This window comes from Apodemus sylvaticus, chromosome 23 (genome assembly GCF_947179515.1).
Source record: "Apodemus sylvaticus chromosome 23, mApoSyl1.1, whole genome shotgun sequence".
Classification (NCBI taxonomy): Eukaryota; Metazoa; Chordata; class Mammalia; order Rodentia; family Muridae; genus Apodemus; species Apodemus sylvaticus.
The window spans coordinates 9113089-9139762 of NC_067494.1; the positions used below are offsets into that span (position 1 = coordinate 9113089).

The 26674-nt window shown below is 43.0% G+C and overlaps 1 long non-coding RNA gene and 1 pseudogene across 2 annotated transcripts; both read left to right on the plus strand.

Moving 5' to 3' along the window:
- LOC127674242 (KH homology domain-containing protein 4-like) overlaps positions 1-287 on the plus strand; it is a 57280-nt pseudogene extending 56993 nt beyond the window's left edge.
- Positions 288-5137: 4850 nt separating this feature from the next.
- LOC127674032 (uncharacterized) lies at positions 5138-26194 on the plus strand. 2 transcript variants are annotated; one of them, XR_007975270.1, is made up of 4 exons: positions 5138-5199; positions 6467-6570; positions 20480-20556; positions 24481-26194. It is a non-coding gene; the product is annotated as an uncharacterized LOC127674032 (long non-coding RNA). The 2 variants fall into 2 exon arrangements; XR_007975269.1 differs by lacking the exon at positions 5138-5199 and adding an exon at positions 5341-5466.
- The last annotated feature ends 480 nt before the right edge of the window (positions 26195-26674 follow it).

Below are 26674 nucleotides of genomic sequence, written 5' to 3' on the forward strand. Positions count from 1 at the left end.
GTCCAACTAACCACTTATAATTAACATCTTTTTTTTTAATTAACAAATTTATGGTATTTTTTTTCTTGCTGGGGAATGGGGTTGAAGTTGTTCTCTCTTCTAGATTATCCAGCTGAGAAGATGAAAACGGCAGAGAAGGGAATTGCTTAGTAGTTTACACCGCAGACTCCTCTGATGAAGAGGAAGAACGTGGTGGTAGCTTTCCACAGGGCTGGCGTTTGGGCTATCAGTTCCCTTCATCACAGCCTAGAGCCCAGCAGCAGATGCCATTCTGGACAGCCCCATAGGAAATAGTGGACAGAGCTTTGACCCTCCGTGACTCTTCTTAGCAATAACACATGCACTTGATTAAACAAGACTCTGGGACCTCTTCTGAGGGCCTTGGACCTTCAAAGACGTTAGGGACGCAGTGTCCCCTGTCATAAAGGGATGCCATCCTTTTAAAAACCCTATTTCTGCAGTGGCATGGCGTCCATTCACTTAGAATCACGAATTTGCATCAAGCTTTCTAACAGTTGATGAAATGTGCTTGTCCAGTGAGACATCAGGACAGTCATTGCTACAGATGTTTGACCTGGTCTAGCCTTTTCCAAATGAATAGCCTCAACTCTGTTGTAAGGAAAGTTTTATTTGTATTTTACTGCTATTGAGTCAATTTTGATAACTGGTTACAAACAAAGCCTTCCTATTTATTAGAGGGAATTGGTTTTAGGACCCTTCCTTCCATACTTCCATGTAATTCTAAGAGATCCCTCTTTACATTTGGATTCTTTGTTTGAAAAACGCTGTTTTAGCTGGGCGGTAGTGGCGCACACCTTTAGTCCCAGCACGTGGGAGGCAGAAGCAGGCGGATTTCTGAGTTCAAGGCCAGCCTGGTCTACAGAGTGAGTTCCAGGACAGCCGGGGCTACACAGAGAAACCCTGTCTTGAAAAAACCAAAAAAAAAAAAAAAAAAAAAATGCTGTTTTGCTAATTTAGAATGGTTAAATACAACTGGATCCTGAACAGGACAATGTGGTTATTTTTGTGTTGTTTCTTTGCTAGGGTGACCCAAAGCTGGCACCTTTAGGAACACTTGTTTCAGATATTCAGTGCTGTTGTCACTGCCCTTCTAAGTTTCCTGTTTTCAACTGGGTCAAAGAAAACATGAAACACTCATCTGTCTCTCTCAGAACTGGTTGCAGAGAGAAGAGGGGTGTGGTACCACCGACAGGACGGTGACTCTGACTGGAATTGTAACGTGTCCTTTTTTCTTGGCATTGTGGGTCTTACCAAAAGAACTTTTTTTGTATCAAATACTGATGTGTGGAAGTGAAGGAATTGCTGGTGAGCCGGGGCATCTGAGATACTGTCATTTTTGCACATTTTTGAATACTTTTCAGGCTGGCTTTGTACAAACTCACTCTCTGGTTTCTTGTATGTTGAAAATAATTAGACCATAATTTCTTTATAAATAAATGTATAAATATTAAAAAAGAGAAATTCTTAACACACTCTCAGAAGCTTAAGATGTAATTAATACAGCTTTTTATTGAATACTGTCTGTAATTGCAAAATATGCCTTTGCTTAACAGAGTAAGTTGTAGTCTCAAGTAAAATGTAAAAGTCACTTATTTCCTAAAATTATAGCTTGTGCTTTGGCAACGTTCATTTTGTACTTCCCGTCATTTCTATAAATAGAAGCCAGACCAGGCCCTGGGAGGACAATTACTGTTGTGTGACAGTGACTCAAGCTGCTTCTCTTTCAGCAATGCTCACAGCCCCATTCCTGACACTCACAGCACATCCAAACATTCTCAGAAATCCATCATGGCTTACCCCTCTCTGTAAAACTGTCATCGCACCACAGGAAGGCTGCTCCCAGACCCTGACACTGCAGCAATAAAGCTAGTTCACTATTAAATCAATAGCTAATGTTGAATTCAGAGAGCTCAGTCCATATCTAAAAGCAGCCTGCAGTATTGCAGGCTAAAGATCGATGAACGAGACAAAACACGCTGGCGCCACGTCTAACCTTGTCCTTAGCAAGTCTTTCCTTGGGGGCAAGTCTAACCAAATAAACTGCCACAATTAACATTAGCCTAAGAAGCCCACATTTGTAATTTATCAAGAATAAATTTGATAAAGACAGTTCATGGAATATCCAATAAATGATTGGTAAAAATACAGAGAGGGAAGAGACTTTCTTGTTTCTTAGAAAGGACAGGTTATCACCTGGGAGGCTCTGCTAGTGCATGACAAATACAGAGGGGGACACGCTCAGACAGCCATTGAACAGGGTCCCCAATGGAGGAGCTAGAGAAAGGACGCAAGGAGCTGAAGGTGTTTCCAGCACCACAGGAGGAACAACAATATGAGTCACGCAGTAGTCCCAGAGTTCTCAGGGACAAAACCATCAACCAGAGAGTACCCATGGCTCCAGACACATAGGCAGCAGAGGATGACTTGTTGGTTATCAAAGGGAGGAGAGGCCCCTGGTCCTGAAAAGGCTCGATGCTGCAGTATAAGGGAATACCAGGACAGGGAAGTGGGAAAGGGTTGATTGGGCAACAGGGGGACGGGAGATGGGTTAGGGGATTTGGGGGAGGGCGACCAGGAAAGGGGACAACATTTGAAATGTAAATAAAGAATATATCTATTAAATTTTTTTAAAAGTAGGGCAGGTTATCAGTGTAAAAGCAAATGACACTATCAGTGTGCATACCTGTAAGTGGAAGCTGGCAGTACTTCTGGAAAGTTCCAAAGGCAACACTTCTTAGGTGCCTAAGTTTTCTAGAGGTTTCTGTGATACCTTGTGAGAATTTAGTAGTCAGAAGCAAATATTTGAGTTTTAAAAATTAGTATTTTTTGTGATAGTTAAGGGCTGGCCTTTAAACAAGACCGAGCAAGGAACCCATTCCTCTGAGCACTGCGATGCTGGAGGGCTGGGTTAGGCTGGAGGGCTGGGTTAGGCTGGTGCCATTTAAGCTGTCCCCACTCAACACCAGGCCACTGCAAGGTCAGTGCTGTGGCTGCCCGCGTCTGACAGAGGTTAAAGGTGGTTCTGATGAACTTAGGGCCTGGATCCCCGCTGTTTCTATAAATCAAAAGACATAAAATATATAGCTGTGCAAGACATGGAAGCAAGGGGCCTTGGAAGAGCCAACTTCTCCCCACTCTGTTAGCACAGATGACCCCTCCACAAGGGGATCAAAGGTTAAAGGCATCCTTTGGACCGGTTCTCATTCACTCCACTTTCTCTTCAAGGTCTTCCTGTGCCTAAACTTGAGCATTCAGTGGCTTCTTATAAAGTATTATTTACATCCTCATGAGTGACAGCCACCCTTAAACGGATTTGTAGTGGGTTGGTCTGATGCTGCCTGTATTCTAATGTAGACACTGGCTTCTCAAGATGTGATTTCTCCTCATGAGCCGATCCTCCATATGTGGTGCTATCCTAGCAATGCTATCTGAACATTGCTCTCTAACTGTCAATAAAAGGCTAGAGCCTGTGATTGGGCCATGGAGAAAGAAAGGTGGGACTTGATTATCAGCTGAGGGGGTTGCAGGTAGAGAGAAGGCAGCAGAGAGGAGATAGAGATAGAGAGGCCGGCATGAGAGGAGGTGGACCATGAGCACATGGCCAAGAGAAACAACGAGGGACAAGGGTCTTCGTAGCTGGGAAATAAGTCACAATAGCTCCAAACCTGCCCAATCTAGGCACATAGCTCATAAATAAAATACCTGGTTTGTGTGTCTTTTATATGGGCTAGCTAAAATTATAAATCCATACTGTAGGGGTTTCTATTGCTCCACAACAAATTCAACAAAGACACAGTGAACCCCCACTGTAGCTGCAAAGAACAAGACAGAACGCCTCTCTGGTGGGGGAAAAGAAGGTATAAGCTTTCATATGCATTCGGCCAATGTGCTTCTCGTACAATGCTTTCTCCCTCAGCAGGCTCGGTGCTGCCTCAGAGCTCGGCTAGGCCTCGCAGTAGGACCTCTAGGACTTAGCCTTGCTGGGTACTGAAACTTCATATTCTCTTATATTACAGACTCTTACGTTTAAACAAAGCAATGTTTTAACTCTAGGAGGAAATGCTTTCTCTAATTGCAGCAGTTCTCAACCTGTGGGTCGTGACTCCCTGGGAGCTGAACGCCCTTTTCACAACAGTAGCAAAATTACAGTTATGAAGTAGCAACAAAGATAATTTTATGTTCGGGGGGAGGGGGGGTCAGCACAACCTGAAAAGCTCTGTTAAAGGGTCGAAGAATTAGGAAGGTTAGGAAGCACTGCTCTCTTGTGAAGCACCTTCATTTCATTGAATTCACAGGTATTTATAGCAAAGTCTAAGGAAGGGGGAGAATCTAGTCAGATACTTAAAAAAGCAGTACACAAGCTCACAGCTTTATCTGTTGGTATGATGCCTAAAAGCATTCTATACAATCCAATCACAGCCCTGAATTTCAAACATGAAATACCCTTAAAGCATCAATTTGTACTGAATTGCAAAATCTATCATAGCAATTTCATCGTGAGAGTTTTTGACGTATTTTTGGATTGTCCTATCTATCAGTGCTGTTCTATGAACAGATAAGTGAAGGAATTTTTCCGACGAGATGTGGCTACACATTTCAAACCTTAGACACCAATAGTTCCTACTATAAAGCTGTCCTAAGGAAATGAAATGTAGTAACAAGCTTAAAACACTGATGTAAAAATGAATTAGCAAGAGTAGAATGGGCTATTATGCAAGCACGCAAAAGGCTTTCATGAGACAGAAACTATGACATCATGCTGAGTTAACAAAATAATCACAGAAACTGTCTTAGTGGTTTCAATTCTTGATAACCATGCCCATCAACTCAGAGGAGATTACTCTCTCCACCAGCTGAATTCATTTTCTGCGACCCCAGTGAATTTACAACTACAATTAAGATAGAAGACTATGCCGGGCAGTGGTGGCGCACACCTGTAATCCCAGCACTCTGGGAGGCAGAGGCAGGTGGATTTCTGAGTTCGAGGCCAGCCTGGTCTACAGAGTGAGTTCCAGGACAGCCAGGACTATACAGAGAAACCTTGTCTTGAAAAAAACCAAATCCAAAAAAAAAAAAAAAAAAAAAAAAAAAAAAAACAAGAAGAAGAAGAAGAAGAAAGAAGAAGAAGAAAAGAAGAAAGAAGACTATTCTTCTGGGACAGAAGGGACAGTGTAGTAGGTAAGGTGGCAAAGATTTGTGTTGCAGACTGTGATGGTTCGTATATGATCGGCCCAGGGAGTGGCCATATTAGGAGGTGTGGCCTTGTTAGAGTAGGTGTGCCACTGTGGGTGTGGGCTTAAGACCCTCACTCTAGTTGCCTGGAAGTCAGTCTTCCACCAGCAGCCTTCAGATGAAGATGTAGAACTCTCAGCTCCTCCTGCACCATATCTGCCTGGGTGCTGCCATGTTTCTGCTTTGATGACAATGGACTGAACCTCTGAGCCTGTAAGCCAGCCCCAATTAAATGTTGTCTTTTATAGAACTTGCATTGGTCATGGTGTCTGTTCACAGCAGTAAAACCCTACCTAAGACACAGCCCAAGACCTAAGTAAAAGGCTGGGTGTTGTGATGCGTGCTTTCCACTACCCTGTGCTGCTGTGGCAGAGGCAGGGAGATCCCTGAAGCTAGCTGCCAGTTAGTCTAGCCTAACTGGTGAGCACTGGGTCATGAGACGCCATATCTAACAGGCGGTGGATGTTGTCTCTGAGAACGGCAGCCGTGGCTGTCCTCTGGCTTCAATGTGTACACATACATTCTACTGAAACTGATGCTGTTGCTTTAAAAATGATGACACTTTAATAGACAGGCAAAGAGGATGTAGATATTCATCTGAAACTGGATCTCATCTTACTTCTAAGCTCCCTTGTTTGATGGGAAAATTGTAATTTGGGCATATCAGTAAATCCAATCGAGTGACTTTAGAGTCTTTGCAGATAGCTCACAGCATGCAGGTGATTCTATGTTAGATTAGCTGCTTCCTTGAGCCCTTCCTTATAATGGCATCTGGGAACTTTGGGGATTTAACAGTTCAGTGTCCTCCAGACATCCACTGCTACAGCAAGTATTGAGCACAGCCTTAAGTCTGTTCTCTTGTGCATTAACTGTTTTATAAGCCCCAGTGTTCCATCCTATGCCTTTGTTCAAGCTTTGAATCCCTAAAGTTTGGCAATGTGTAGAATTCTCCTGGTATACTCTTCAGCCACAGAGTCTCTTTGCCTTAAGGATAGTGACTTGCTTAAGGATAGTGATCCTCCTTCCAGTGACCATTTTTGTTTCCTGGGTAGCGAGACAAGGAGGTATCAGGATTGGAAGGTGAATATCAGAATAGATTTTCATGAGCAGAAAACCCAAAACCCAAGAGAGCAAGTTATCCAAGTATGTAGGAAAATATTCTATTTTCCATGCGTTTGAAATATCTGTAGACAGCTCTCTCTTCATTGTTTAGATGTGAATTATGGCTGCTTTGACTGAGAACCCTGATTATGGCAAGCACAACCAAAAGACTTCAAGGTGAAGCTTCTTCCTGCCCTGCTGAGTGTGTCAGCCCAGGTAGGAGTCTTTGCCAGTCAATTCTTGAGATGACTTGACTCCTGCAAATGAGACAGTGCGTTAGTTTCCATGTAGAAGACAAAAGGTTAAGCATAATGTAAGGTCCCTTGCTTTTTGTTGCAATAAAAACTAATCTAGGAAAATGAGGAAGGGAGGAACAATTTTTTTGATACCCACTTTCATTTTCTCAAAAAGCATTTTATAAGATGTCTTATTGACCTTCCCCCAACTCTGAAGAACTTTAAGCACGTTTCTTCCGTTTTACTCTTTCTTGTATGGTCATATTGGGGCATTTTACTTCATTCCTACATATCAAGCAATCATGATTGGAGCGAACACTTCTAAAGGCTGCTATGGGACTTTGATCCAAACAGAAAAGCTTTCTTTTCATAGCTTACAAAGGGTTGTGGGTTCCACTGAGTACAGTTTGAGGAACGTGTCATCTGAACCTCACGCTGGGGCTTCCAAACATTCCATTTCACATTTCTTTCTTTTCCACAGCTGCCATGGATCAGGAGGTCAAGGGCAGCATGTGGCAGGGTTAAAATGTACTGGCCGGTCTTGAGAAGTCTGTCAGAGTGGTTTGAATTGGGACATAACTAGTCCTGTGACCTTAGGATAAACACTTGCTCTCTCCGAGTCATCGTATTCTGCAAAGCACACACAGCAAAACTATTTCTCATCTGAAAGGAAACTGATGATTCAGAGAAAACTTCAGAGTTGAATAAAAACCAAGAAGACAGCCGATTGCACAAGTACGTAAACAAGCACTCAGGAAGAGGGTAGCATATGCCCTGGGCAGGCAGAATTTAGTTCTTATCATATAGAATATTGTCCAACTTTGGGAAGACAGGGATTTATGACTGATAGTGCCATTGATATAATTCCCACAAGAAAAATTGTTTATATTGAGTAAATTTGGTAGAGACTTCAATATATATATATATACATAGACATGTACACATATATAGATATGTACACACACATATAGATATATATGTATATACACACACATATATGCACATGTAAAAGGGAGTTAAATGTACTTACCCTATAATAGGGGTACACTGCCTCATCCAGACATTATTGGTTATCAAATAAAAAGCCTGGTGCTAGGAATAAATTTTCTCTTATCTAGTTGTTTATCAGTGGGGGTCCCATAAGTGCCCACAAATAATAACTTTACTCTTGAATACCCTCTGGAACTTAATTGTAAAACTTTATTGCCGAAGGCACAGATACCATATACTTTAGTCCCTGGACATGGAGAAACTCAAGCTGGTATTGACCTAGAAGTTTCATCCCTACTGGCCAATTTTCATGGTGTTAGACAGTGCTATCTACTATACTGGGAAGAAAAAGCCATTGACAGTCTTACCCAGCTGTGAAACTTATGAGCTACAAAAGGAAACGGTCTGACAAGATATTCCCATTGGTGCAATAGTGGAACAGTTGTGATGGGACTCACCAACACTTTCTGATTGGATTTAAAGCCCACTCCACAGGATGGAACCCATGTCTGGTACCATTAATTTGGCCAGAAACCTGTGCTGGCTGGTCACAGGCCATAAAGAAGAACCTAATACTATTGTTCTATTAAATGGAAATAGTAATAAACTAACCCCTAAGATCTTATCTTTAGACTCATAGATCAATGCATCTCTCAAACCTTATCAAGGAAGCTTCCTTTTATAATAAGTGGTAGTTAAAACAGACGCCGATACCTGGCCAGTGTACAGAGGATCAGAGTACTCAGCCTTAACTAGGACTTACATATCACATTCTCTCCCCTAAAGCCTCCCTAAAGCAAGGACAGAGAGGGCGCCAGAGAGATGGCTCAGTGGTTAAGAGCACTGACTGCTCTTCCAGTGAGTCTTGAGTTCAATTCCCTGCAACCATGGTGGCCCACAACCATCTGTAATGGGACCTAATGCCCTCTTCTGGTGTGTTTGAAGATAGCTAAAGTGTACACATATACATAAAATAAATAAGTAATTAGTTTGTATTATCCCAGGGTATCGATACCTGCAGTGAAACGGTATTGCCAGAAATGGTAGTGTGGCTGAGTGCATGCATGTACAGCAGCTGGGGTTGTGTATATGAGATTTGCAGAAGATCAAGGCAGCCGAAATCCCAGCACAGATGGAGAAGGGGCTCATAGGACCTCACCCCTATCTGATGAGATATTGGTAATGATGGATTCTGGAGAATGGAGAGACCATTTTCCTCACAGATGCTGGCTCCAAGGAGCTAACCATCCAGTAGATGGTCCCATACCCGTGCTCATACAGGGAGCACCAAATGGACACAAGCCAGAGTCACCTGAAAGGAGGGAAGCTCAAAGGCAAAAATGCCTCTAGAAGGTCTGGTGTAGGGCATTTTCTGAACTAGTGATTGACGTGGCAGGGCCCAGCCCACTGTGAATGATATTATCCCTGGACTGGTAGTCCTGAGTTCTGTAAGACAGCAGGTCATGAGGAGCAAGACAGTCAGCAGCACCCTCCACGGCCTCTGCACCAGCTCCTGCCTCCAGGTTCCTGCCCTGCATGAGTTTCTGCTCTCAGTGCTTTTGATATGGAACTGATTTTAATTAATTAATTAGTAATTAATTCACTTTACATACCAATACCAGACCCCATTCCACCCTCCCCTTCCCTTCTAAGAAGGGGACCCCCTGGGTATCAGACCACACACACACACTCACACACTCACACACTCACACACACATGCATCAAGTCACTGTAGGACTAAGGCCCATCCTCTCTCACTGAGGCCAGACAAGGCAGCCCAGTTAGGGCAACGGGATTCCCTAGGCAGGCAACTAATTCAGGGATAGCCCTCATCCCAGTTGTTGGGCGACCCTCATGAAGACTACACTGCACATCTGTTACATATGTGCAACGGGCCTAGGTCCTGCCCTTGTATGGGTTTTGGTTGGTGGCTTAGTCTCTGAGGGCTCCCAGGGATCCAGTTTAGTTGACTCTGTTGGTCTTCCCATGGAGTCCCTGTCCTCTTTGTGTCCCTCAATCCTTCCCCCAACTTTTCCATAAGTCTCCCTTGAGTCCCATCTAATGTTTGGCTGTGGGTCTTTGCATCTCTTTCCCTTGGCTACTGGATGGAGCCTATCAGAGGACAGTTATGCTAGATTCCCATCTGCAAGCATAGCGGAGTATCATTAATGGTGTCAGGGACTGGCGCACATCCATGGGATGGGTCTCAGTTTGGGCCAGTCACTGGTTGGCCGTTCCCTCAGTCTCTGCTCCATCGTTGTCCCAGCACAGCAAGGAGGCAGGACACATTTGGGGTCGAAGGTTTTGTGGGTGGTTTGGTATTCTTATCTCTCTACTGGGAGTCCTGTCTGGCTACAGAAAGTGGTCACTTCAGGGTTCATATCCCCCACTGCTAGTTTCAGCTAGAGTCACCCTAGGGCCTGCCCCATCCCAGGTTTCTGGCACATTCTAGAGGGTGCTCTTCCATACCCACCAATTTCTGTTCTCTCTACCCTGCTCTCCCTACACCTGATTCCTCCCTCCCTCCCTCCCCATGTCCTCTCCCACCCAGTTCCCTCTCTCTCTACCTCCTTCTCTCTACCCCCAATATCTATTTTATTTCCCCTTTGGAGAACAATTCAAGCATCTTCCTGAATTTATTTAATGGATCTGTAAAAACAACTTAAATTTCATTTCTATGACATCCTGTGGTCAGATTTTTAGGAAAAAGATATAGATAGAGAAAACATGATGAGAAGAGGCTGTGATGTCAGCAGACAAGACAGCGTGAGAGTTCAGGAAGATGGCTAGACTCTTGTCAAAGGTTCAAATTCAGTCCAGTGGTGAGTAGGATCTGAGGCTCTGATTTACAGCGTGGAGACCATGGCTGGAAATAATTGTTGTTTACTCGAAATTCACAAAGAAAATAGATCTTAAATGTTTTTCACATGCACACACAACGATAATTATGAGATGTTAATTAATTTGTGGTAATCATCTTGTGGTGAATATGCATATTAAATGATGGTTAATATCTTTTATAGTTTTTATTTATCTTATTTATACAATGAAACTAGGTATGAGAGAGAGGAAACAAGAGAGGCCTTTCCCAACTTACCTCTGGTGGATGGAGACGGCTTATTTTCTTTCTCATGTCTTCTCTTTTTCTTGATTATCCGCTAGATATTCATTTTAAGCCAAATCCATCTATATTAAAATATCAGGTTGAAAGGATGCCCCAAAGATTTTTTTCATGGCTACAGATTAGGAAGCACTACCACTCCTTTGTCTGTGTTAACAACTCTCTAATTTATTTTCTTATCGTGTTTTGGTGATGCTGGACTTAAAAGGTTGTCATCCATTCTACAACAGAGTAGTGATATTTGAAGAGCATAACTCTGAAACTTGACATTAAATGTGAGAAGTATTGAGGTCAAATACTAAGGAACAGGTCAGTCATCTTCCTTATTAGAGAACATGTGTTATTAAAGTGAATTTTACCTGTTTTGTCTTATTTCTGCTTTTTGTGGCATATATACTCCATTAACCTCTCTTCTTTCCCCACCTGTCTCTCTGAGGACTTCTTTATCCTACCCTATAAACTTTTTGTAAACTTCTATTTCATATACATACATATATACATATACATCATATACATATACATTATACACATAGACTACATAGACATCTATATACATCATACACATATACATACACTATATACATACACATACACTATATACATACACATATACATACACTATATATATACACATATACATATACATACACATACACATATACACACATACACATACATATACATACATCATATACATATACATTATACACATACACCTACATATACATACATCATATACATATACACATACATATACATCATATGCATATATACATACATATACATCATATACATATACACACATTTATGTTTAAATCCTACATATTCCAAATTAGATTACATACATGACAGGACACAGTTGATATCTATATTTGAGTCTGGCTTGTTTCACTTAACATAGTTATCTCCAGTTCCATGGATTTCCCTGTGGATGCCATTTCATTCTTTGCAGTTGGGTAAGATGCTACTGTGCACATGAGCCATGTTTTCTGTGTTCACTCATCCATCAGACATAAGGAAGGGTATCAGTAAGGGAAGCTGATGCATGCTGGGACATACGAAGTGATAGGAATGACAGAAGATGGAGAAAGCAAACTGAAATTGCAAACTGCTGTGAGGGCCACGGTGAGAGACTTCTAGACTCTCCGGAAACCAGTGGCATCGTCTCCAAGCTCAGCACATGCCGAAGGGCAACATGGAAAGTAAACTACACCACACTGTATCAATTACTTGACCTTTGCTGTGACAAAACACCACAGTTGAAAGCAACTTATGGGACAACCTGTCTTAGCTTACCGTCGCAGAGCAAGAATGCACGATGGTGGGGGAGACACGGCAGTAGGCACCTGGCGCAGGACGCTGAGAGATCTTATTTGTGGCCGCCCTTGGAAAGCAAGGAGCACACACTGGAAGAGAGGCGAGGCTACACCCTCAAGGCTGAAAGGCTGCACCTCCCCAAACAGTGCCACCAACAGGAGAACAACGATCAAAGGCTTAGGTACACACCCTAGACCCCCAGATGGCAGTGCCACGGACAATGTCCTAAACAGCACTCTGAGCTCCTTGCTGGCCGGAGTCTGACCGAGCAAACAAAAATGGTTGCTACTGAAAGTCAGCATTCCTCAGAAACCCCGTAACGTGGTGTCTGTCAAGAAAAGCCATTTCACCCCTTGTTAACACCCCCTCCTTCCATTCCCCTTTACAGTCAACTACCTCCTGACATAGCGTCTGGTTCCCTATTAACTCAAGCATGCCTTCCTCAGACTGAATCCCTGCGTTAGTTCCCAGGCTGTCCCAGCTAACTCACTTAACTTCGGTAGGCAACATAAGCCCTGGTAAGACTCTCCCACCATTTCACCTCTCCAGACACACTCCCAACCCCCAGAGACAGCCTTGGCAGTTTGAATAACTTTTCCCTTTTCATTCACGGAATAGCCTAATTTGGTAGTTTCATTTTACTCGCACTTACACAAATATGTGAGCCTATGGGCGACATTACTTATTCAAATATCACACAAAAGGCAAAGAAAGAAGACAGGAGATGAAAAATAATCAGAATGAATGTTTTTGAACTGAGTAATGGCCTAAATTAAGTTACATTCTTATTTTTTGACCTAGCAATTTTTCTTTTTTCCTTTTTAATTTATTGAGTATCATCTTCATTTACATTGCCAATGGTAAAACCTTTCCCGGTTTCCCCCCTCCCCAAAGACCCTCAACCCCTCCTCCCATTCCCTGCCTCCACATATATACCCCTCCACCCGACACACTCCCACCTCCCCCACACACACCAATTTCCCTTTGTTGGGGCATCTATTGAGCCTTCACCTGACCAAGGACCACTCCTCCCACAGATGCCCGACAAGGCATTCCTCTGCCACACTTTTGGCTGGAACCATGTGCACCCCTTGGTTGATGGCTTAGTCCCTGAGAGCCCTGGGACATCTGGGTGGCCAAAATTGTTGTTTCCATGGGGCTGAAAACCCCTTCATCTCCTCCGGATCACCCTCCAGCTCCTCCATTGGGGACCCCACACTCAGTCCAATGGCTGACTACTAGCACCTGCCTCTGTATGTGTAAGGTTCTGGCAGGGCCCCTCCGGAGACAACCATGGCATGTTCCTTTTGGTATACACTTCTTGTCGTCCATAACAGTGTGGCCTTTACTTTGACTAAGACTTATTCAACCAGGCTACATGCAAAACATGTCTCTCTCACACAAAGCTTACAGTGCGTCCCAGGGGCCATACCTACAGTGATCTGAGTCCCATTGACTGGCTACCTAGCATGCCCCTTCCTTTGAAGATTGGCTAGGAGATGGTGCACAATATAACTCTGAATTTTCTAGAGTTTTCTTTGAAAAGAAACAGTTATCCTAAGTGGGTATTTTATCACTGGTAACATATTACCACTAGCAATCATGATAAACCTATTTCCATCAACATAGTGATAGAAATATACATTAGTGGAATATATTTTCAATTTCTTGTCCCCAAGCTTAGGTTATGAGGTTTGTTGAGACATTCACAGATTAAAGAAATAAAACATTTTTGAACTATACCCTAGAAAGCAAACACTGCAGCTAATGTGACAAAGACTCACAGTTTTGCTATATAATATTTTATAACAGAAAGTGCTAAGATGATTGAATGAAAAACTGCCTATCATACATGGAAAAATTTCAGGTCTTTTATTTTTCATGTTGTAGTGCAAATGCATTTCTTAGCTATATTTTGTTTTATTATTCTATTTTATGTTTTCTGTAAGATAGGGTCTTACTCTGTAGCTCCAATTATCCTAGAAATTATTATGTTGCCTAAGATGACCTTGAATCTATGCCAGTCTCTCTGATTCCCATTCCATTTCTCAAGTGAGATGGCTCCTTGAGTCTTTAAAACAAAAAGACAATACAGAAAAACTTGGACTTCACTAATAATTTTATGAATGTGGATGCCCCTGCACTTAGAGCATAGATGTTCAGATTAAAAGTTCATCTTGGTAGATTTTTCCCTTGATGAGTATGAAGTGTCCTTCCTTATCCTTTTTGATAACTTTTGGTTGAAAGTTGATTTTATCCAATATTAGAATGGCTAGTACAGCTTGTTTCTTGGGACCATTTGTTTGGAAAATTGTTTTCTAGACCTTTACTCTGAGGTAGTGTCTGTCTTTCACACTAAGGTTATTTTTATGTTTGTACTGCTATCTTCTTTTGGGTTTGTTGAAAGAAGATTACTTTCTTGCTTTTTTCTAGGGTGTAGTTTCTCTCCTTTTGTTGGAATTTTCCATCTATTATCCTTTGTAGGTCTGGATTTGTGAAAAGATATTATGTAAATTTGGTTTTGTGGTGGAATATCTTGGGTTTTCCATCTACGATAATTGGGAGTTTTCCTGGGTATAGTAGCCTGAGCTGGCATTTGTGTTCTCTTAGGGTCTGTATAACAACATCTGCCCAGGATCTTCTGGCTTTCATAGTTTCTAGGGAGAAGTCTGGTGTAATTCTGGTAGGTCTTCCTTTATATGTTACTTGACCTTTTTCCCTTACTGCTTTTAATATTGTTTCTTTGTTTTGTGTATTTAGTGTTTTTGACTATTATATAATGGGAGAAGGAAAAACTAAAGTCTCAGGGAAGACAGGGGAAGACCTAATGCACCAGAGCAGAAACAATGACTGACCAATCATGAACAAGACTTACCTTGGCCAGGACTGTTTAATACATACACTGTCTTCTAAGTGTGACATGACCATTGCATTCACAAACTTATAGCAACTCTGTCATATGCATAAGAGCTGTAAGTTAAGATTGCTCAGCTCTTAAGAGTACTTTCTACTCATTCAAAAGACCTATGTCCAGTTTCCGGTTCCCGGCATCCAAGACTGGCAGGTCACAACCTGCCTCCTGTAACTCCACCTCCACGGAATCCTCCTCCCCCACCCCCCCTGGTCTTTAAGGGCACCTCCACATACATGGCATAAGACACATTTTTAAAAAAAAAAAAAAAAAGAAAAAATATAAAAGACCCACACAAGATTTAACCTGTTAACATTGTGAAGAAGTGTGAAGTACCTGAAGAGACTTCACTCCTCCCTGAGGACTGATGGGTAGTTAGTGCTTTCTGAGGCAGGGGAAGATTTCTTTTCAGTTGTGGTTGCAAGTAACCATGCTTTTGCAAATATCCCCTTATCTATGCTTCTGCAAGCAACCTTAACAAAACCATTAGCACTCTCTCTCTCTCTCTCTCTCTCTCTCTCTCTCTCTCTCTCTCACACACACACACACACACACACACACACACACACACACACACAGAGGGGGGGAGAGAGAGAGAGAGAGGAGGCAGGAGCTGATTCTCTGTAGAAATTAGGGGGGAAAGCCCTACAGGGGAAACTACAAACTGCTCCCATATGTTGCAGTGAAATGGGTGCTGGGGCTAAAAGATTTTGGTACTTTAGAGCTTAAGCACCTGTCTTAGTCAGGGTTTCTATTCCTGCACAAACATCATGACCAAGAAGCAAGTTTGGGAGGAAAGGGTTTATTGAGCTTACACTTCCACATTGCTGTTCATCACCAAAGGAAGCCAGGACTGGAACCCAAGCAGGTCAGGAAGCAGGAGCTGATGCAGAGGCCATGGGGGGGATGTTTCTTACTGGCTTGCTTCCCCCTGACTTGCTCAGCTTACTTTCTTATAGAACCCAAGAGCACCAGCCCAGGGATGGCCCCACCCACAATGGGCCCTCCCCACTTGATCACTAATTGAGTAAATGCCCCACAGCTGGATCTCATGGAGGCACTTCTCCAACTGAAGCTCCTTCCTCTGTGATAACTCCAGCCTGTGTCAAGTTGACACAAAACCAGCCAGTGCAGCACCCAAATCAGAAACACCAAGAATGAGAAACAAAGAGCCAAAGAGCTCAATGTTGAGTTTGGGAGAGCCAAGCAAACCTGAGAAGAGACAGACAAATCTGAAGAAGCAGTGTCGGGTGGTCGGGCTAGCCGGCTTCCTTGATCTCCTCTAAGAATGTGCGCTAGGCACTGCCATCCCATTACAAATTGTTGGTATTAATGCCACTAATGGTGACACACTAAATAAATGGAGCTTTAAGGAAACCTCCACCCGGGGTGGTGATGGCACACACCTGTAATCCCAGCACTCTGGGAGGCAGAGGCAGGCGGGTTTCCGAGTTCGAGGCCAGCCTGGTCTACAGAGTGAGTTCCAGGACAGCCATGGCTGTACAGAGAAACCCTGTCTCTAAAAAAACCAAATTAAAAAAAAAAAAGGAAACCTCCACCCATTTCAGGAATGAAACACCAGACTGTCCATAAACAAAAGTCACCCAAGTCCACCTATTGATATCTGTGAGAACAAAGAGTTTAGGTTGTTGCCATTAACAACCTTCAAGATTCCTGAAAATCAGGAATGGCGATGCCAGCAAAGTGATCAAGAACTCACAGATACCAAGGTCAATAACTAACAAAACAGGAGTGAGAGATGGACAGAGGTGGCTTCAACTACGCCTAACTGGGTGGGGGCACATGAACTGTTGTAGTCAGCCTGGTTAGGCCACACATATAGCATATGGACCCTTCACTGCCTCGGCCCACAATCTCCCAGACAACTACACATCCTCACAACAGTTTGCCCAGTGTCTGCCATGATGCTATTAAAACAAAAACAAAAACAAAACCCTAAACAAAGAAATCCGTCCGCCATTTTTCCTCTTGGGAATTTCTCTCACTTCTTGATTTCTTACTTTTCTGTAAATGTCCTCAATAAAGTTTTCTTCCACAGTGCATACTCACACAAGAGTTTGCCTCTTTTTTAGCCTTTATTGGCGTCAGGCAACAAACTTGGAAGATACTGTCTCCAGTTCCTCTTAGGTGACTGTGAATGTCCACCCTCATAGGTCCTTGGATCAAACAAAACTTGGCCAAATAAGGCTCACTCACACTCAAAACTGTTGTGTCTGTTAGGGGAAGAGATTGGCAGGAATAGGACAGAGAGAATAATTGGGAGAGGAGTAGATACAAATATGATCTCAAAATATATTATATGCATGTATGGAAGTGTTTCCATGAAACCCATGACTGGGCATGATTAATGTATGTCAATACAAGCTTGAAGAAATGAGCAAGAATTGGGTGTTACTGTTTCTTTTAGTAAAGCTCATGGGGCAAAACTCACCATTTTCTATCTTGGGATGTGACAGTTCTGGTTCACAGTGTCTCAGTAAGTGTCACAGAATTTCCCAAATAGTTTTCACTGCGATTCAAAACATCAGTCTGACATTCAGCACCTGCAGCCAGTGGGAAGTAGAGAAATGCAAGAGTTGGGATCAGCCTGACATCCCCGAGGGGGTTGGTAATTGGTCACTGGAGGAGAGCTTTCCAGGAAGCTGGGCAGGAAACCAAGGACCAGCCAGGTGCTGGCACAGATGCTGGCTATTGCTAATCACCGAGGAGATGCTTTGCTCAAACCCACTCAAATTCAGATCATTAAAAAAAAAAAAAAGCTGCAGAACTTGCCAGATTGAGCTTTTATAAAGTTTGGGATTTCAGTAGAGATAGTGAAATTGAAAAGTCCCATTGATACATTTTAGTTTAGCCATGAAATTTAATTTAAATTAGAAAACATTTTTTACTTAAAACATCATGGTAGATTTACTAAACAACAGCAAAGTACGTTTTTATATTAGTTACCACCAAAATGTCTACTGTGCTACGTATTTCAAAAACTGTCATATTAATTTTCACTATCTCTAACTAACTCTCTTTCATGATTATTTGTTCTTGTCTTATGAGATGTTTTTATTATATGAATGCAGGAATCTTTATTTCTAATTAGATTTGATTATACATATCATTTACATTTTGAGTATATTTTTCTTTAGTATAAAGAAGTTTGTGAAGTATATATGAACATATTATTACATATTACATGCTACATATTACATATTATATAATATATTACACATGAGTGCTTTAAGTCAAGTGAGTAGCTAATAGAGCTTAGAGTCTTGTCATTAGAAAGGAACACAGGATGCTTTGAAAATTCTATAACAAAATACTGTATTCTGAATAGCTTAATAGAAGACACTTTTCTCTGTTTTGAAGTCTGGAAGTCCGAGGTCACTGTGTCAGCTGATGTTAGTTTCTCCTAGGACCCAGCTGTCTGGCTTCTCAAATACTCTGAGTCCTCACATACTCTGTGCACACAGGTGTGGTGTCTATTTGAAAGTCCCTGTTTTCTTTTTAGGACAGTGGGCCTATAGGATTAAGGCCCACTCTAAAGTCTTTATTAATTTCATGGATTTTAGAAACTTATTCCTTTTTTTTTTTTTTTTTTTTTGGTTTTTTGGTTTTTTGGATTTGGTTTTTCCGAGACAGGGTTTCTCTGTATAGCGCTGGCTGTCCTGGAGCTCACTCTGTAGACCAGGCTGGCCTCGAACTCAGAAATCCACCTGCCTCTGCCTCCCAGAGTGCTGAGATTATAGGCGTGTGCCACCACCGCCTGGCTGAAACTTATTCTCTAACTACAGTCACATCCCACCAGACTCAGGGGAGAGATCTTCAGTGAATGAATTTGAAAAAGACTCGATTCAACTCATTATACGCAATGGTATTCTACTTGTTGACTTAGGCATTGGTTTTGGAGGTATATTAGTTGTTTTTTTGTTGCTGTGATTAAACACCCTGGCAAAAGCAGCTTAAGAGAGACTGGGTTTATTGATTTGGCTCATGATTTCACAGGAAATACAGTCCACAGTGGCAGAGGAGGCATGGTGGCAAAGGCATGAATCAGGAGGCAGAAGAGAAAAAGGAGTGGTGTGGTGGTATTAAAACGCTAGCTGAGACTGCTTCGTGGGGTAGTGGTGTTCATCTTCAATCCCAATACTCAGGAGGCAGAGGCAGGTGGATCTCTGAGTTTGAGGCCAGCCTGTTCTATAGAGCAAGTTCTATGACAGCCAGAGCCACACAGAGAAACCCTGTCTCAAAAAGCCAACTAACTAACCAACCACCCAGCCAAAAGTCCTCAAAGCCTGCTTCCTGTAACAGGACTTCCTTGGGTAGGTCCAGAACCTTCCACATCAGCACTACCAGCTGAGGACCGAGTGTTCAAACCCACGAGCCTATGAGGACCAGACAATTTGTGTTCAAACTACAGCGAGAGGTTTTCAAGATAATTATTCATTAAGTGATTTAGTCACGCTTTGTGAACGCCTGTAATTTTTTTTTTTAATTTGTCACGGTTTTTAAACATTTAAACTGGTTGGCTGACCACATCGATCAAACCACCATAGTGTTCTGAGTCCTATTTTGGACTCTGTATCCAGAAAAAAAAATTCCAGCCAGGCAGGGGTGGCAGTTCCAGCACTAGGGCGTAGGAAGAGGGGGCAGAGGCAGGTGGATCTTTGTGAGTTTGAGGCCAGTCAGGTGTACCTAATGAGTTCCAGGGCAGTTAGGACCATTACACAGAGAAACCCTGTCTTGAAAAACAAACTAAAAACAAACAAACAAACAAAAAGCAAATACTAAATAAACTCCATCCCTCTGGGAGTCAAGAAGAGGAACATGTTACATTGAGCCCACATTCTGAACACTGTCTTCTTTTCCAGGGAAAGCTTAAATATTGTACTTTACACCTGTCACCTCAGCACTTGTGAGACTTGAGGTAGGAGTATTGCTGTGAGCGAGACAAGCAACCGGGGGATCACAAAGTGAGACCCTGTCTCAACAATCCAAAAAGTTATAGCGTAGAGTATTACATGGAAATTTTACTTTATACCTTAGTGGATTTTTAATGTATATGTATTCATATATGTTTCCATACATGTTCATATATGTATACACATATATTCAAACACACACACACACACGTATTCAAACTGTGTTAATTTAAACTCCATCTTCCCAAACCTGCAGACTTGAACCCTGTTCCTTCTTGCGACTATGCTTTGAATCTGCCCAGTGGGCCATGGATGACCCGATAAAACTGTGGGACTCAACCACAGGAGAGGCACTTGGCAGCTGAGGGGTCAGAGAACATCTACTTCCCAGGCACCCAGAGAATGTGCGTCTCAGAGTAGATGTTTATCCTGGGTGTTCGTTTCTACATTCTGCCATTGAGGTAACCCAGCGTGTACTTGGGTTGTATATTATCTTTTCTTAGTAAGAAGGAGAGGCGTTGGGTTGTGTTGTGTTTTTTGAAGCCTTTTCTTCCCCAGGAGAACTTCCAGTGAGAGATTACCACCACACCATTTCCTCATCTCTGCTCTCCTGCAGGGCTCCAAGTATTGGAAAACACGAATGAAGAGCAAGCAGCTCCCGTCCTTGAGGGCTCTGCCTACTGACAGAACCAGGTGCGTAAAGGGTAATTATAATGAGTCAGGCAGAAGCGGGAGCTGGGGCCAGTCTCTGGGAATACAGAAATGGAAGCAGATATGCAAAGCCATTTGGAAGTTCAGGAGATTCTTCCCAGAAGGGGCTCTGTGCTCACACATAAAGAAGGGGGAATTAATTAGGTTATAATCAGCTGACGGGAGCCACCAGAGAAAAGCCACCGGAGCCCAAGGCATCTCAGGGTCTAGGACAGCAGTAATTTCTGTGTTTGAAAGACAAAAATGGAGAATGTGTGTGGAGAGGGGGAAGCAGAGGAGACTCTTGGTTTATGTAAAGAAGGATGATGAAGTATTTCCTTTGGCCATATTCATCTTGTCCCTACATGAAGACAGACTTGAGAGAGAAAAGGGACAAACAGAGATGTGAGAACAGTCGGGGAAGGGGATGGGAGCTTGAGCCCTTGCCGGTGGCAGTGGGGAAGGGGCAGGTTTGTGAAATGGGAAGGCTTATGAGTGATTAAATGAAGGGTGACGGGGGACCCAGGGTGAGCCACGGCTGGGATGATGCGGAGGATAGAGACAGAAGGGGAAGAGCTGTGGTTGACGACCCCAGGATCAAGCCCTGAGATGACAAGGAAGGAGTGTCCAGGCTCCAGAGTGCTCTGCCAGAATGTTTATTAGAAAGAGGGCATCCTCCCCTGCTGCGGCAAGCAGGAGAGTTCTAAGGGTCCCTACCACCCAGGCAGCAAGGACTGGGTGTACCTGCTAACAGCAGTCGAGGGGGGATAAAGATGCCTCCTGTTCTCCAGTGCATGAAATGACTGATCTCCTGCCAGGGCCGCGATGAGCCTTCACAAGATAGTTATCGAATGGTTTTTAAGAAGAGGGCTTTGATCCATGGGGCACATGCAGTGAACATCAGGAGAGTTTCTCTAAATGGTCAAAATTTCCAGGTAGTCCTCAAAAAGTATAGGGACACTGGGAAGCAAGTTTAATCATCCTAGATGGGGCCTGAGTGTGTGTGACATGAGATGCATACAACATACAGTCAAGAGAGAGGTCCTAGCCAAATGGACTTTGAATGTGATTCATGGACATAATTTGAAATTACGAGGCAAGTCGGGAGAGAAACACACATTGTTCTTGTTAGGTTTCTAATATGATATCCTTCCCCCTCGGTACTTCTATTCCTAAGGCTGGATAGCTAGACAGTAGTCTTGGATGCCATTGAGAAAGGTGTTTTCCTCATGGACTTTGGACTCAGCTGTTTCCCTGGCAAGACCAAAAAAGCAGATGCCCTTCCTTTGGATTTAAATGACCACATTAACAAGCAGAAGTATCTGGGAGTTGCTGGTGCCCATTAAAGAACAACTACTTCCTCTTGATCAAAAGAAGAGAATACCTGGGTACCCGACATTCTAAGACACCCAAAACATTCTACACTTTGGCTTCCTCCCTTCAAGAGTTTAATCTAGCTGCTTCTGTCAATAAACTGACTCTAAGACTGACCCCCAGGAAAGCTGAGAAATCACAGACATGCTAAGGATGGAGAGGACTAAGTATCCTTTTAACAATACAATGTGTTTCTCCTTCCTGAAGCTTCCCCCTCATGCTTCTGCTTGCAGACCTTCCATCTTGTAGCGTGTAGCACTGCCTGCCCATTTTTCTGGGTTATTCAGAATACCATGAAGACAACGACGGGATGGCTATTCCCGGTTGTCAACTACATCTGGAATGAACTACAATCCAGAAATAGAGGGCACACCTGTGATCCAGAACTTGAGGCCAGAAGACACAGGCTTCTGACCTGGATCTTGACATGAAAATCTTGAGGCATAGTGGCCCTGAAAAGCTGAGGCCCAGACAAGGTAGCACATGCCTGTAATCCCAGGATACCGAGGCAAGCAGATTTCTGAGTTTGAGACCAGCCTGGGACAGAGCAAGTTCCAGATCCAGGTCTGGTGGTAGCTTTTATCTGGGCCACACCTTCTGCTGGAGGCCTACATAAGGACACTGGAAGAAGGAAGACTCATTCTCTTCTTCACCTGCTTGCCGTAAACTGCCAGCACATCTGTTGGAATTTGCCTCTTCAGGATTTCAGGATGCAGAAAGCCAGCTGAAACAACTAACCCTGTGAGACTGATCAACCACTAGATTTTGGACTTCCCATTCCCAGCTGCCCATGGCTGCATTAGTTAAACTGCAGACTTTAAGTCATTATAATCGTTAAGTTCTGTGACTATAGAGAACCCTGACTAAAAACAGGTGACTTTTTCTTTTCCTGCTTTTTGTTTTGTTTTAATCTCTTTTTCTTCCAAAGCCTGGGCATACTTTGACGCTCTGGGCTTTTCCACTCTGAGTTTCTCTGAAGCTCCCATCTCTTCCCTTCGCCATGTCTGCTTGTTGAACTGCACTGTGAAATGCATGCTCTCTCCTTCCTCTCCTCTCTCCTCAGACAGCTATCTTGTTTTTCTTTCAAACTCTAAACTTGTCCTGAAGCTTCTTCTTCAGCTTGCTTTAAAAAATTCTTACATTAAGGAGATTAAGATTAAGAACACCAAAATGAAGCCCCAGTTTTACCAGTAACACTATGAAAGGAATATTGATTATTTTCCAAAGAGTTATGCTGAGGGCTAGAAAGATGATGACTCAGCAAATAAAGGCATTTGCTGCTGGGTCACATGACCTGAGGTTAATTCCTGGGGAAAGAGGGAACCACCTCCCTCATATATATACATACATACATACATATATATGTATGTATGTATGTATATGTGTGTATGTATGTTTTTTAAAGTTTTATTGATCTTTAAAGAACCAAAGGGTTTTTTTTAGCATCTACATATCTAAATTATTTATAGCTATATTATGCTCTCCCAGACTATCATAAAAATTAACTGTATCATCCTCATTTCTTGGTTAAGATTATTTGGCAAAATTCCACACCCTAGGAAGCTAGCCAAGTTTTAAACCTCCTTCCCATGAACTACACAAAGTAAATACCCAATAGTGGCTGTAAGTAGACACTTAGGGGATAATTTCAAGGTGCTTATGTGACTTTAAACTTTGTATAAACAAAAGTGTTTCCTAACATTTCTCTAAGGCAGGTTTGCAGATAAATGCCATATTATGTGATCATCTGTCAATATGATTTTCCATTCATTGTAAATATACTGTACATCATTTTGGCTACAGAGGAGTCTTATAAATTATTTCCTTTATTCTTTGAACACTGTGCCAATAAATTCTCAGCTGAAAACATACAATATAGAATGTGTTTACGTAGCGGGGTAGTGGTGGCACACGCCTTTAATCCCAGCACTTGGGAGGCAGAGGCAGGCGGATTTCTGAGTTCGAGGCCAGCCTGGTCTACAGAGTGAGTTCCAGGACAGCCAGGGCTACACAGAGAAACCCAGTCTCTAAAAACCAAAAAAAAAAAAAAAAAAAAAAAAAAAGAAAGAAAGAAAAAAAAGAAAAGAATGTATTTATTACAGGTGTATTAGTTACTTTGTTGTCTCTGTGATAGAATTAACCGCCACCACCACCAAGCAACTTAGAGGAGAAAGGGGTTTCTTTTGGCTTACAGTCTGGAGAAAAGGCATTGTGCATGAATGTGTGGTCAGAGTTAGCAAACAGAGCGGTCACATTTCATTCACACACAGGAAGTAGAGAGCTATGGAGAACCGGATGAGGGGTAGGCTTTAGACTCTAAAAGGCCACCTTCTGTGAGTGATGTACTTTTCCAGAGAAACTCGGTCTCCTAAAGGTTCCATCACCCCCACGAACAGCACCACCAACTGGAAACTACATGTTCAAATCCACACACCTATGTGGGACATTTCTCATCCAAAGCACAGCCTGTGTGTTTTATATTTGAGGTTGATCATAAAACCCTAAAACTCGTGCTAGACGGAACCTAATTTAGAACCCTCTTTCTCTTGACAGGTGATGTGACACAATGGTGGTACAACAATTAGAGACACTTAACAGTTAAGTATAAGGATGTTTTGCCTGCATGGATGAGTATATGTCATATGCCCGGTGCTCATGGGGGCCAGAAGAGGGCGCTGGATCCCCTGGAATGGAAGTTGTGAGCTGCCCCGTGGATATCGGAAATCAAACCTGGGTCCTCTGGGAGAGCAGCAAGCACTTTTAACTTCAGAACCATCCCTCCAGCCCCTAGAGACCCTTCTGGAAAGACCTCTACTTCCATGTTACAGGGGAATAATCAATAGAGGGCAGGAGACAGGTAAGCCTGAAGGAATCTGTTGCCTTGAAGACTGGACACCCCTCCACTGCTAACCGCAGTCCTCATCGGTGCTGTTGATACATCTATACCCCAAGAGTCTAGATTCATTTTCTGTTTTAGCCAGTTCAGGTTTCACTGACACCTCAACAAGTGGATTTGGACTCTACGAACATTGTATCTAGGTTTGATAGTCCAGACTAGGAAATGTTCCTCATGAATTCCTGCTTTGGAAGGTTGAAGAACCGGCAGGAGGCGGAGCCTAACCACAGGAAGTGGGTCTCTGGGCGCAGGCGTTTGGGGTCCTTCTGAAGCCCAGCCCCTCTTCTTGTCTACTTTCTGCCTCCTGTTCCTCAAGATGTGAAGCAGTGAAGATATCCAACAGCATGTCCTGCAGTGTCTTCCCTACTGCCATGGACGGTGTCCACAAACTGTAGCCAAAATCAGCAGTCCCCTCCTGAGTTTACTTTTGTAGAGATTGTGTCACAGTAACATACCAAATAACGATCAAGTCATCATAACTGGAATATTGGGTCGAATAATGAACTCAAATATGTAGACAGTCTCATACGGAGAGAAAAAATCTTCACCTATGTCATTTAAATGTTCAGATATTTAATGATTTTAAAATGTAAAACTCATTACAGTTTATCTGAGAGATCCTCACCACCATCGCAGTCTTTATAAATCCAAGGCAAAGAGAGAGACAGACGGTGCAGCAGGCCATTTGTAGACAGACCGGTGACTGGACAGACGGTGGACTGGACAGACCTAAGGAAGGGCCGGGTGGGGACATCAGAGGCAGGCTGGATCTTGGTCAAGAGCAGCTCCTCTGGACTCCTGGCCACTGGCCTCTCTGGTCTGTCCATTCTGAGGTCCTGTAAGCTCATGTGACCTCAGCTGTGGGATGAAGAGTGGAACTGAGAAACTGGTTTCACTTGGGTCAGATGTGGAAACTAAACACGAGGGACTTGTTTCCAGATCGCTCCCTGGGGGAAGCTTCACTCCTTGGGGGGCTGGGGGGGGGACCAGTCTACAGATGAAGAGTCATAAAAGGAGTTCAGATCCTGTTGCTCATGACAGACCACTGAAAGACTGCACATCAGTGGTGAGGCCCTCTCCGCTCCCTTCCAAATGTGGCCTGAAGTCTATATTAAAATAAGGGTCCGCTTTCTTTTCTTTCTTTCTTTCTTTCTTTCTTTCTTTCTTTCTTTCTTTCTTTCTTTCTTTCTTTCTTTCTTTCTTTCTTCCTTCCTTCCTTCCTTCCTTCCTTCCTTCCTTCCTTCCTTTCTTTCTTTCTTTCTTTTTTTTGGAGCTAGCCATGGATACATAGACTGAGGTGTGTAATGCACAAATACTTTGAGAGTTATTTATGGAAAATATCTAAGTTATAAAATCCAAATAAGTGCAAAAGTGAACTTTTTAAATAAAATTTTTTATTGAATATATTCTTCATTTACATTTCAAATGCTAAATCCTTTCCTAGTTTCCCCCCTCCCCAAAAACCCCTAACCCCTCCTCCCCCTCCCCCCCCACCTCCACATATATGCCCCTCCACCCCACCCCCCACCCCCCGCCTCGATTTCCCCACACTGGGGCATCTATTGAGCCTTCACCTGACCAAGGACCTCTCCTCCCACAGATGCCTGACAAAGCATTCCTCTGCCACACTTCTGGCTGGAACCATGTGCACCCCTTGGTTGATGGTTTAGTCCCTGGGAGTCCTGGGTCGTCTGGGTGGCCGACATCGTTGCTTTTCACATGAGGCTACAAACCTCCACTTCACCCTCCAACTACAATTCACAGACCGCAGGAAGCCCAAGAAGAAGGAAGACCAAAGTGGGAATGCTTTGGTTCCTCTGAGAAAGGGAACAAAATACTCACAGGAGCAAT